At 44.7% G+C, this 12,334-nt stretch overlaps 1 protein-coding gene across 1 annotated transcript in view; it reads left to right on the forward strand.

Annotated features, from left to right (window-relative positions):
• TMEM98 (transmembrane protein 98) overlaps positions 1-12,334 on the forward strand; it is a 418,722-nt gene that overhangs the window by 92,401 nt on the left and 313,987 nt on the right. The window lies entirely within an intron of this gene.

Raw genomic sequence — 12,334 nt, forward strand, 5'->3', positions numbered from 1 at the left:
AATAGAGCTGTCCTACAAGACCATTTTCTGGAGCAAAAGGATGCATGCTTTTGGTCTCATTCTGGAGCAAGGCACGCCTACACACATTGGGGGAAGAAAGCCCTGTCTGCCCACCAACATTATGAGGATACCCCATCTCAACCCTTTTTTGGTCCCAGGACTCCAGGCCACGGGGTGGGGTGTGCGCTTGAAAGGTTACAACTGGGTGGGTGCAGGTGCTACCATTTAACAGGCATCCTCTCTGCTCCTCTACTGTGGTGTGTCAGAATCCACCTTATACATGAGGAACCAAGTCCTTGGATGTACTTAAGCCCGTAGTGTAGGGGACAAATTCTTCCCAACAATGTAACTCTCTGAATATATGAATAACATATAGAGAGATCAATTCCTTGGAAGAATGGACACAACATGAACACCAGGCTGTCAAAAGAACAACAGGAATTATGTCAATGATGCAATAATCAAGACTGACAAGCAACAGGATAACTTCAATGTGGGGCTAACCTGGGCATGAATAAGGACGTTTTCTAGAAGTGTGGGTCTTCTCTGTGCATACCCAGAAACTACTGGTGTACCTGCAAGACACACTTATATTCAGTTGTATGGTACCAAGAACACTGTAAACAGGAACTTTAAGGGTTTGAAATGTGACAATCAATGATATGATGTCTTACCATGTATAGTGTGATGAGATTTCCAAAAATGGAGGGCAATTCCAGGTTGTGGTAGATGTGCGATTGCGGCTGAGCAGTTGGCAGAAGTTAAATGAAGCAATAATCCAGTGAACACTAACCCCGACGGCAAGAGGACGCCTATTAAGCAGAGTGGCAGGTTCTATGGTCCAAGGTGATGTCACCTAGCGTGACGGGCACGAGGATGCCTAATAGGTTTCCAGGGGCGCACCAGGAAGTCTTGAGTACATGCGCATAAGGAGAGCAGTTTGAATCACAGTACTGCTTCTCAGTGCTAAAGCATGGAAATCCGGACAGAAATAGGTCGGCAACAGGCTGGCGAGTAAACGTAGCAAAACGGGAGGCAAAGGCAGTCCAAGAGCAGTGTTCCGAGTCAGCGTGGTTTAAGACAAGCCAAATCCGTAGCACAGTGAAAGCAGGCAAGGAATGGCTGAAAAGCAAGGTCACATACATGGTCCGAGGTTCAGTAACAAGGTCATCAAAAAGGTAAATTCAGAGCAAACGAGAAACAAGGTGGACTTCGTAAATCAGAAGCACCAGAGTGAAGACTGGGAGGTGCCTAAATACTCTGAATTACATGATCGCCGACTTGCGTGATTCTCAGAGTACGGCGCGGACGCCATAGTTTCCATGGCAACCTCCAGCTCTTTACGTAGCATGTTCTGCCCTTGATTCTACTTAATTTCCGAAGGCTATAATGAGGGTGTGGGTGCATTAAACAATGTTGGGTGTCTTTGTGACTGGCGAGGAAGCGCGGCTGTCCTGGGGTTAGGCCAAAAAGACTGAGGTTAAAAGGGCCGAGCACCAAAAGTCCGGCCCCAATTTGTTCTCATAGATATATGTGGGGGGGTTAAGGTAATATAAAATGTGTGGGCGTAAGGTGGGGGGGCTGTGGGAGCTCTCCCCCCACATATATATATATGCAAACAACTGGGGGAAAAAAGAAAAAAATTGGACTTTTGGTGGTCAGACTTTTAAACTCTGTCATTTCATGCAGATCCGCTATCTTGTATGCAAGCCCACATTATGCTTAAGAACCGATCTAGGTATCCCGGCCTGATCTGGGCGCACTGGTTCCTGGAATCCTGACATGGTGCCAGAGTTCCCAAATTGCCTGCTACCAATCAACTTGAAGGTGCCACATAATTTAATTTAACTACATTTAATCCAAAGGGCTTTATAGGCAAAAATCCTGTTACAAAATCTGTGGGGTAAATTCATGACATTGTATGGCTCACAGTGTAATGAAAGGGTGATTAGCAGTCCCATCCTGAGTTCTTAAACATGTGATTTCCAACCATGTGTCATGCTCATAATGTTCAAGTTAGCTTTATTTGTACTGAAAGTAATTCAGTCAAAATTACAGGTCTTTAAAACATTTCTGTGAGTCCAAAGTAGAGCTGAGCTTTTCAAGCCACCAAAAAGTAAAATGCAGTCAGGTTTTCAAGATATCCCCAATAATGATGTATGAGATAAAATAACATACTATGCATTTTAGTTAAGATTATTTGCATATATTTTCGGTCATCCTGAAAAAACTGACTTGATTCTGATGAGTCCAAAACCCAAAATGTCTTCACATCAGTTGTATTAGGAATGTTTTTTTCATTGGCGGGTTTTGATTGGAAGGCTAATTTACAGTAAAGTAGCAAACAAACAAGTAGGAAAGGGGCGAGAATGTAGAACTGGCAGAAAAAGAACGGTGGGCAATGGGCTCTCCACCGTTTACAAAACAAGCCATTCGACAAAGCCAAAAACAAAAAATATATAAGAAGTTTATGGCAGAAATTACCGCATGAGAAATGTACGTAATACAAAACATTCGGTCATCCAAGGTATAACAACCCCAAATCTATAGAAACCCTAACCCCCACACCCCAACCCCCTACTTACCTTCCTTCCATCTCGCTGGTCCCTGCAACGCCAGTTCCCTTTCACTTCCATGATCGGGAACCGGCGCTGCAGGGTCCTTTTCTTTTTTTTTGGTCAGAACAGCTTCAGGATGTCACCCGCATCCCCAATTATACTATACAGTATAGTGAGCGGGGTGTTGCGTGGCATACCTCGCAAATGTTCCAACCAAATACTATTTCCTACGAACATTTAGTCAGTAGGATATTTAGTAGTATCTATTTTAGGTAATTTGGTGGTGTAGGCCATTTGGATTCGGTCATTTTGACCGAATCCTAAGGAAAGGACTGGGTTCACTGCTGCTCCTAAGCTTGTAAGATGACTTTGTAGACACAGGACTAACACAAAGTTTGGTGTTTTCAAATAGACTCGGACACAAATATAGCTAATCACAAGGCTACTTCAAGCAAGCGGTGTGAGCAAATCACCTGGTGGCATTCAACAAACTAATTTCTCATGCCTTGGTGAAGACGGAGCCGCAAGGCTACCTCAGTCATGATGGTCTAGGGAAATACCCGTAGTTGAGAAATTTGAAGACTGTCATTGATCTTTCACTATTGATTTATCTTACTTTGGGAAACTGAGGTTTTTAGTGATCCTTCCTTCAATGTGAAAAAGATTGCACAAATACGTTACTGGTTTCTACTGCTACTATGTGTTTTCTGCTACAGTGCAGGAACATTTTTTAAATAAATACCCCAGGATCCCTTCTGGGTTGGATAGTGATGGGGTGACTCTCGGGGCAGAGTAATGCAAGTAAAATAGCACAACATTTTATAGAGATGTCTTGATGCATGCAACTATCCCATAGTAAACCAACCTGACAATATATACATTATTACATGTTGAGCAAAGAAAGCATGGTAGTTGCTTTATTTTCTACATCCTGAATGGATGCCTACAATTACCAGCATGTAAAGTACTTTAGACTTATAAAATCTAATTTGGCTTTAAATTTACAAATTAACTCCTTATTTCGCATTGCATGCAGCTTCATGAGCCTATCCATTTCTAATCACCCACCTCTTGCTCCTGTGTCTCCAGCAATCCCACATCAATTGCACTTCAGGATGCTTACATGTAAAACAAAGACAAACCATAGCAGAGCTCTTCTGAGCTTGTAAGTTTGTCTCGGAGAACTGGGTGCAGTATGCCTTGGGTATGAACTTTTCCTTGGATTCAGAATCTGAGGGAGAATATTTTTTAGGAAAATACTCCCATTTCCACCGCTCCTACCCTGCCGTCCAATCTGTGTGCACACATAACACTCAGTGATTAGCATGCCAATATGCAACTCCCCTTCTCTCCAGAAACCTCCATAGCCCCTGATTGAAGCCATCTATCCACATAACATAGTCATGGATGTTGGAAAGCCCTCAACACCATAGCATAGGGCTGTTATGCATCACAGAAAATGTGCTTGCATAAAATAATATAAAATAAATGGCAGGCCTTTGAAAGAACATTTAGGGTTAGCTATAAGGTAGATATAAGGTTGGCTCATTCTATTTGTGTAATAAATTCAAGACTAACCTGTTTTGTGCAGCAATCAACAAGGCACTTGGGGAGTCCCCTGAGGACCCTGACACCTCCCCTCTCCTTAAAAAGGAAAGAAGGGGTGATGCGAGGGCTCCCAGGGAAACCCTCCTGGGGAATAAAACCCTGCAGGAACGGATGTGTAGCAGGATGGATCAATTCTTCCCTTGTATTCCGTTCATCAATACGGGAAGGAACTCCCAGGTTCTAGTCGCGGGATCCCGAAAACGTCTGAACTCTAAATAAACAAACAGGACATTAGCCGAGGGACAGACAAATAGGTTGATCTGAAGAAAACAAGAGATGGAGAAGTACCCCGTGAGTCGGATGGAAGAGTCTAATAAAGGTTTTTGAAGAGTCTTGGATGACGGGCGTAAATGGCAGGAGAAAGGCACAAGGCTGTGGGAAGGAATAGAAGCAAATGGTAAGTAGAAGCAAGGATGTAGGTAACATGCACCCTAGCTGCGAACTCACGACGCGCTGAGCTTTGGATCCGCTGGGCCATATCCGGAATCCCCGGCATAACGTGATCACGTCAGAGAACATCTGACTTCCAAACGCGGAAACGCTGCACTGCTACCCCGAGTAAGAGGAGCCATGTTGGAAGAAGAAAAAATAGATAATGCTCGCAACCTCCAGCGTTGCCACAGAGAGCGGCGGCGCCGACGAGCCATGACAGTATGCCCCCCCCTGAGGTTAACACCACCCGGCTTGGTCGGATGACAACTGTGAAACCGGCGAACAAGCAAAGGTGCGTGAACGGTGGAGGCCGGTTCCCACGAACGGTCGGCCACAGTGTATCCCTTCCAATGGATCAAGTATTGAAGCCTACCGTGATGAATTTGAGAATCACAAATACCAGAGACTTCGAATTCGGGACCATCTTTCGTAGACACTGGCGGAGGGCAGGCTTTAGAACGACCAAACCGATCTGGTACATGCAGTTTGAGTTGGGATACATGGAATACTGGGTGGATTTTGGACCAAGATGGTGGAAGCTGTAATTCAAAGGCCAAAGGACCCTTCGTTCCCAATACCTTGAAAGGCCCAAAAAACTTTGGAGACAGTTTAGATGGAACCAAGTGTCTGGGAAGAAATTTTGCAGAGAGCCAGACCAAATCCCCCGGAGCAATCTCGGGAGTAGGTGAGCGATGCTGATCTGCAAAGCGTTTAGAACATTCTTGAGCTTCCAGTAATGCAGTCCTGGCCAAAAGATGTCCCTGTTGAATGTTGCCCATAAGGGTGTCGACATCTGGAAAAGCTGAAGACTTGAGAAGTGAAGAAGAACAACAGGAGGGATCGTACCCATAAGTACAATGAAATGGACTAGTCTTGATAGATGCATGAGGAGCATTGTTATAGGCAAACTCTGCCATGGGTAACAGCTCCTTCCATTTATCCTGTGCAGCAGACACAAAGCAACGCAGATATGTTTCCAAAGTTTGATTTAAGCGTTCGGTCTGCCCGTTCGTCTGAGGATGATATCCCGAATTTAAGGCCCTTTTGATGCCTAAAGCGGAGCAGACCTGTTTCCAATATTGGGAGATGTATTGAGAACCCCGATCTGACACTATGATGTCCGGAAGGCCGTGCTGGGAGAAAATGGAATTTATAAAATGTCTTGCCATCTGTGGAGCTGTCGGTATCGAGGGCAGTGCCAGGAAATGGGCCAATTTGGTGAAATAATCGACGGTTACCATGATGGTAGTGTGTTTTTTAGATTCTGGTAAGTCGACAATGAAATCTGTGGAAATCAGTTGCCAAGGACTGGGTAGGTATTTGAACTAGAGCCAACTTCCCTAATGGTTTGCTGCGAGGAGTCTTGGTTTGGAGACATACCACGCATGATGAAACGTATTCAGTCACGTCCTTCCTTAGGGTTTCCCACCAGAAGTGTCTCAAAATGAGCTCCTGAGTGCTAGCTATCCCGCGATGTCCGGCCGTGAGGGAATCATGACACATATGCATAACTTCTGTGCGGAGCCGGAGAGTAGGGATGTATACTCGGTGATCTTGGTAAAAGCATCCATCTTTGAAAGATAGACCCCATTTATCCGCTTGAAGTCTGATAGAGTCCGTTAAAACCCTAGTTTGGGCTGCAATTGAGTGAAGGAATTCCTGAACCACTGCTATAAAAGTAGCATGAGGAAATAGTCTTTCAGTCTGAAACCCAGGCTTGCAAGTCAGATCTCTTTGTGATAAAGCGTCAGCTTGTAGATTAGTTTTACCTGGAATAATGGTGAAAGTGATGTTGTAGGGAGAGAAAAAATGTGCCCATCTAGCTTGCCGGCTGTTGCGTGTTTCGGCGTATTGCAGACTCTTGAGGTTTTGATGATCTGTGCGGACCTCGATGGGGTGTTGGGAACCCAAAAGGAGATGTCTCCACTCTTGAAACGCTCGTTTTATTGCCAATAGTTCTTTTTCTAGGACCGTGTAGTTGATTTCGGAGGGAGAAAAGGTCTTAGAAAGATAAGCCACCGGGTGCTCTGGTCCCTGTGCCAGAGCTTGTTTCAGCACAGCTCCCAAAGCAAAGTGAGAGGCATCCGTCTCTACTATAAAGGGTAGACTCTGGTCTGGGGTCCGCAAAAGTGGAGCCGAAGTAAAAAGGGCTTTCAAAGTTTCAAAGGCTGATTGGGCTTCTACTGTCCATTCAAAGGTCTTTCCCTTCTTTAGTAATCTTGTTAGTGGCAGAACAATGGAGGAAAATCCTGCTATAAACTTCCTGTAAAAGTTCGAAAACCCCAGAAAGCTTTGGAGTTCTTTGATGGTACGAGGAGGAGACCACTCCAGAATCGCAGTGACTTTCCGTGGATCCATTGTAATCCCGGTAGGGGACAGGACGAACCCCAAGTAAGTAACAGTAGTCTGATGGAATTTGCATTTCTCTGGTTTACAGTACAGGTGGTTGCTCCATAATCGGTGTAATACCTGACATACATGTTGGTGATGTTCTTCAGGATCTTTAGAATACACTAGGATATCATCAAGGTATACCACTATTGTATGGAGAAGGAGATCTAAAAAGATATGGTAAATAAATCTCTGAAAAGCTGCAGGGGCATTTGAGAGGCCGAAGGGCATCACCAGATATTCGAAATGCCCAAAGGGAGTATGAAATGCAGTCTTCCACTCATCCCCTTCCTTAATCTTGATGAGGTGATAAGCTCCTCTGAGATCCAGCTTCGTGTAGATTGTTGCCCCCCTGACTGCCTCCAGGATATCAGGGATTAGTGGCATAGGATAACGATCGGGAATGGTGATTTTATTAAGGCCCCGATAATCGATGCAGGGTCTTAATTCATCTGAGTCCTTTTTAGCTATGAAGAATAACGAGGCTCCTGCAGGAGAGGTTGATTCAGTTATCAGCCCATTTTTAAGATTTGTATCCAGATACTGTCATAAGGCTATCTTTTCTTTCTCTGAAAGGATGTACATCTTCCCAAAGGGAATTGGCTGTGAAGACTCGAGACAAATGGAACAATCGTCTCTTCGATGAGGCGGCAGCTCAGAGAACTGAGAAGAGGAGAAAATGTCCTGGAATTCTTCATACTCTGGAGGCAGAAGGCTGATTTGGTCCACTATCTTTCGGGAGTTATCAGGATTCAAAGGAGGAGTACAGAACCCTACTGAACTGTCGGCAAGACAGTGTTGCACACAATGCTCTGATCCTAAAAAGATTGAACCGGCTGCCCAATTTATGAATGGGTTATGTTGCCTTAACCATGGCAGGCCTAAGATTATGGGATAGTGAGCGGCTTTTATAATATCGAATACAATTTCTTCCCTGTGAGAACCGATTGACATTTTCAAGGCGAATGTCTGTTCTCAAATGGGTCACGAAACTACAGCCGTTCCATCCACACCTTCTACAGGTATCACTATTGCTTTGGGAGATTGAGGTAAATTCTGCGATTTCGCCCATAGATCGTCTATGAACAGGCCGGCTGCCCCACAGTCGACCAATGCGGGTACAGTTACAATAGTCTTGTCTGGCAGAGAAAGAGTAACCCGCAGGACTACCATGTCCAGTGATGGAGGTAATAATGTAGGAGAGTGGGAACCAGTACCTGTTACCCCGACCGTAGTTCCCTTTATGGCTGAGGTCTGGCGTTTCCCGAACGAAACAGTCTCCTGAGAGGAGCTATCGGGCATTCGTGAACCGCATGGGCGGAAACACTGCAATACATGCATAGCCCCTGGTTCTTCCTGCGGGCTCGTTCCTCGGGAGTAAGAGGACCTCGAGTGATTCCCACCTGCATGGGTTCATCCGGAGTAGAAGTTTTGGGAGAAGATAAGAATTCAGGCCCAGAGCGATGACTTCTCCCTTTTTTCGTTTCAGCTTGTCTCTCTAATAACCGATAGTCCAGTTGCATGGTTAGGGAGATTAAATCTGCAAGTGTGGTGGGCCTAGGAACCCGTGCAAGTTCATCTTTCAAATCGTCATGTAGCCCTCTTTTAAATAAAGTTATAAGAGCATCATCGGCCCAGGCCGTACCTAAAGCCATTTGTTTGAATCGAGTGATAAACTCTAAAATTCCTAGAGACCCTTGCTTAAAATCTAAGAGTTTCTCTTGGGTGGAAACATTGTACTCCTTTCTTGAAAACATTGCTTTTAGGCTTGCTGTAAAAGGAGGCACAGAATCGAGTACGGCATTATTAGAAGTGACTAAAGGCGTAGCCCAAGCAAGAGAAAGTCCTGTTAGATGGGTAATCATGTAACCCACTCTGTCCCTATCTGATGGAAAAAAGGACGTTTTAAATGCAAATTGCATGGTACATGCATCCAGGAACTCCCTCAGAGATTGAGGATTTCCATCGTATTTCCCACCTGGTAACGGTCCTGGAGGAATCTCAGAGCTTGTTGGGGGCTTAATCAACATCTGCTGTTTTAGATATGCATTTTCATGCTTCAAGGCTTGTACTTCATGGGACAATCCTTGAACTGCTGTCGTTAATTTCTGCACCTGATCTAACGCTGCTTGCAGCGTTGTCATATTGAAATATACGTATGGGCGTCGCTTGCTGTAATAAATTCAAGACTAACCTGTTTTGTGCAGCAATCAACGAGTCACTTGGGGAGTCCCCTGAGGACCCTGACACCTCCCCTCCCCTTAAAAAGGAAAGAAGGGGTGATGCGAGGGCTCCCAGGGAATCCCTCCTGGGGAATAAAACCCTGCAGGAACGGATGTGTAGCAGGATGGATCAATTCTTCCCTTGTATTCTGTTCATCAATACGGGAAGGAACTCCCAGGTTCTAGTCGCGGGATCCAGAAAACATCTGAACTCTAAATAAACAAACAGGACATTATCCGAGGGACAGACAAATAGGTTGATCTGAAGAAAACAAGAGATGGAGAAGTACCCTGTGAGTCGGATGGAAGAGTCTAATAAAGGTTTTTGAAGAGTCTTGGATGACGGGCGTAAAAGGCAGGACAAAGGCACAAGGCTGTGGGAAGGAATAGAAGGAAATGGTAAGTAGAAGCAAGGATGTAGGTAACATGCAGCCTAGCTGCGAACTCACGTAGCGTCTGGGGAGAGAAGCGACGCACTGAGCTTTGGATCCGCTGGGCCATACCCGGAATCCCCGGCACAACGTGATGACGTCAGAGAACGTCTGACTTCCAAACGCAGAAACGCTGCACTGCTACCCCGAGTAAGAGAAGCCATGTTGGAAGAAGAAAAAATAGATAATGCTCGCAACCTCCAGCGTTGCCACAGAGAGCGGCGGCGCCAACGAGCCATGACAATTTGCTGTTTGTTGTGGCTGCCTTGAAGCAATGAAGAATGCATCAGAATATTAAATGTTAAACAAACATTTACGTTTTGCAGTATGTGAAAGGTTTGGCCCTTGTCTTCTGGGCTGAGCCTTCACTGATCTGCACTTTATTAATATCTCGTTCTCATGATGCCTACAAGGTTCTGCCTCTATATCCAGGATGTTTCAGGAGTTCTGACTCCTGTTCTTGTCTCCAGCACACATTGTAGTTCCTCCTGGTCACCTTGCAAGGATGCTTTAGGAGTTCTTAATCCTTTATCAAGCACGCATTGTAGTTCTTCCATGTCACCTTCCCAGGTCGTTTGCGAAGTTCTGTCTTCTGTATACAGCACGCATTGTAGTTCTTCCAGGTCACCTTCCCATAATGCTTGAGGAGTTCTGACTCCTAATTTCAGAAGGCATTTGTTCTGCCTGGTTACTTTCCAAGGATACTTGAGGAGTTTGGACTCTTGTGTCCACCATCCACAGAGGTTCCCCCACTTCACCTTCCCAGGATGGTTAGGTGTTCTCTCCTGTACCCAGCAGGCAGTACAATCCATCAGTATCTTTCTTTACAGGTGCTTCAGAGGATTGGCTTCAATTCTCAGCATATGATATGTCTTTCAATGTGCTGTGTGCAATTGCTCGAGAGTTTGGACTCTGATAACCAACATGCAATGTCTTTTGTCCCTCTTTCTCAGCTGCTTCAGGAATTTGTATTCCTATCGAACATGCAATGACTCTTGTAAACATGGCTTCCATGCCATGTTGTTGGACGTTACACTAAAGTTGCTTCCACAGTGTTCCCTGAGAATGCGGACCCTAAGTTGCAGCATTCAGTTTTTGCACTCTTTCCCATGCACCATTTCTCATTAGTTTGGCCTTCTCAATGTTCCTTCTTTCAAGGCTAACATGTATTTTAATGTTTAACCATGTTCAGAGGTTGATATTTGAGTGATATTCCCCTGCAGTGAACACTTTAAGGCAAGCACAAAACATGTTTCTTGAAATGTTTTAATTGTTTGAAAATGCATTTTAGTTATGTTCAGGTGAGGCAATGCGAAAAGGGTTTGAATGTTTAGTTTCCTTGTTTGGGATGAGCACCAATGTTTTGGAACATTGTGGCCCCACAATGTAAACAAAACCTCTGACTGCACTCCAGACTTTCTGGGAACTGTGCCAAGTGTCGCTCCGTGGTCACCAAAAGTGATGTTATTCTTATCACCTTTATTTCAAGAGCCTTTCCTCCACCCCCAGGTGAGTGCCCTAGACCCCTGAGTAGGGGTTGTGCTAGGAATAGAGATAGAGAAGCACATATGCCTGTCACTGTGCATCAGTAAAGAGAATAAGCAACAACCCCTGCAGTATGTGGCTAATCTCTTTCATCTGCTTAGGAGTGGTTTACTAATGTCACATTATATATTTTTTTTAACTGTCCCATGGTCAACAAAACAAAAAAGGTGAAAGAAGCTGAACTTACGTGGAAGTAAACTGTCGTGGAAATCCTAGGTCTGGCTGAACAGCCCATTGAGATGAGCCTTTTTTCCACTGATGACAACTTCATTGCATTGCATCAAGGAATCTACGAGTTGAGAGATATGGTAGTGGATATGGTGCAGAGTATCCAAAGAGATGAGGAAACTTTACAGGATGAACAACAAGCAGTTGAACTTCTGAAGATCACAGACTTCCTGGACATACAGTCTACAGGTGTCCCAGAATGGACTTCTATCATGGGGTAAGCAACTGATAGAACTGAACCTATCAAGACAGGCTCAGAGACAGGCCATTTCACAATCCACCTACACTTCGCTGAGTGTTATAAAAAAGACATTCTATGGAATATCGGTGTGGGTCAAAGACCTTATGTCATGGTCACTGCCTGGGACCCTGACCATTACTGTACCAGCAAAAACATCTCTGGTGTGTGAAGAATTTCAGTCCTGGAGCAGCTACACCAAGTAGAAAACCAATGGTTACAAGCCATCCATGAGGTGCCCTATACACACGCTTGTGTGGTTCATAGGCACTCTACAATTCAATTGTATTCCTTGAAAGACTGTGTGGGAACACCACATGTAAGATGCCAGGACATGTCCAAAATCAGTCGATGTGAGCAGAATTTGAACTTGACCAAATGCACACTGAGTGCAGTTCAAATGTAAATATTTAGTAGCAAAGCTCTACTACTACCTAATGTATCCTACATCATGCAGTTCAAAGCTTCATGCTGTGGTGTGACTGTGGGGATTTCCAGTTGAATCACTGTCTCAAATGTGGTCAATATCATCCTTCATCCCCTAGTGCGGACTGAACTGGTGCTAATAAATTGGCCTGAAGTGAAGCTATCACCTCTGAATTTCCTGCAATTATCATTGAAACTAGCATATTTCCTGGATATGAAGGCACATATCACTGGCACCACAGAAACCTTTGTCGA

Source organism: Ambystoma mexicanum, chromosome 13, assembly GCF_040938575.1.
Source record: "Ambystoma mexicanum isolate Mex_15411 chromosome 13, UKY_AmexF1_1, whole genome shotgun sequence".
NCBI classification, from domain to species: Eukaryota; Metazoa; Chordata; class Amphibia; order Caudata; family Ambystomatidae; genus Ambystoma; species Ambystoma mexicanum.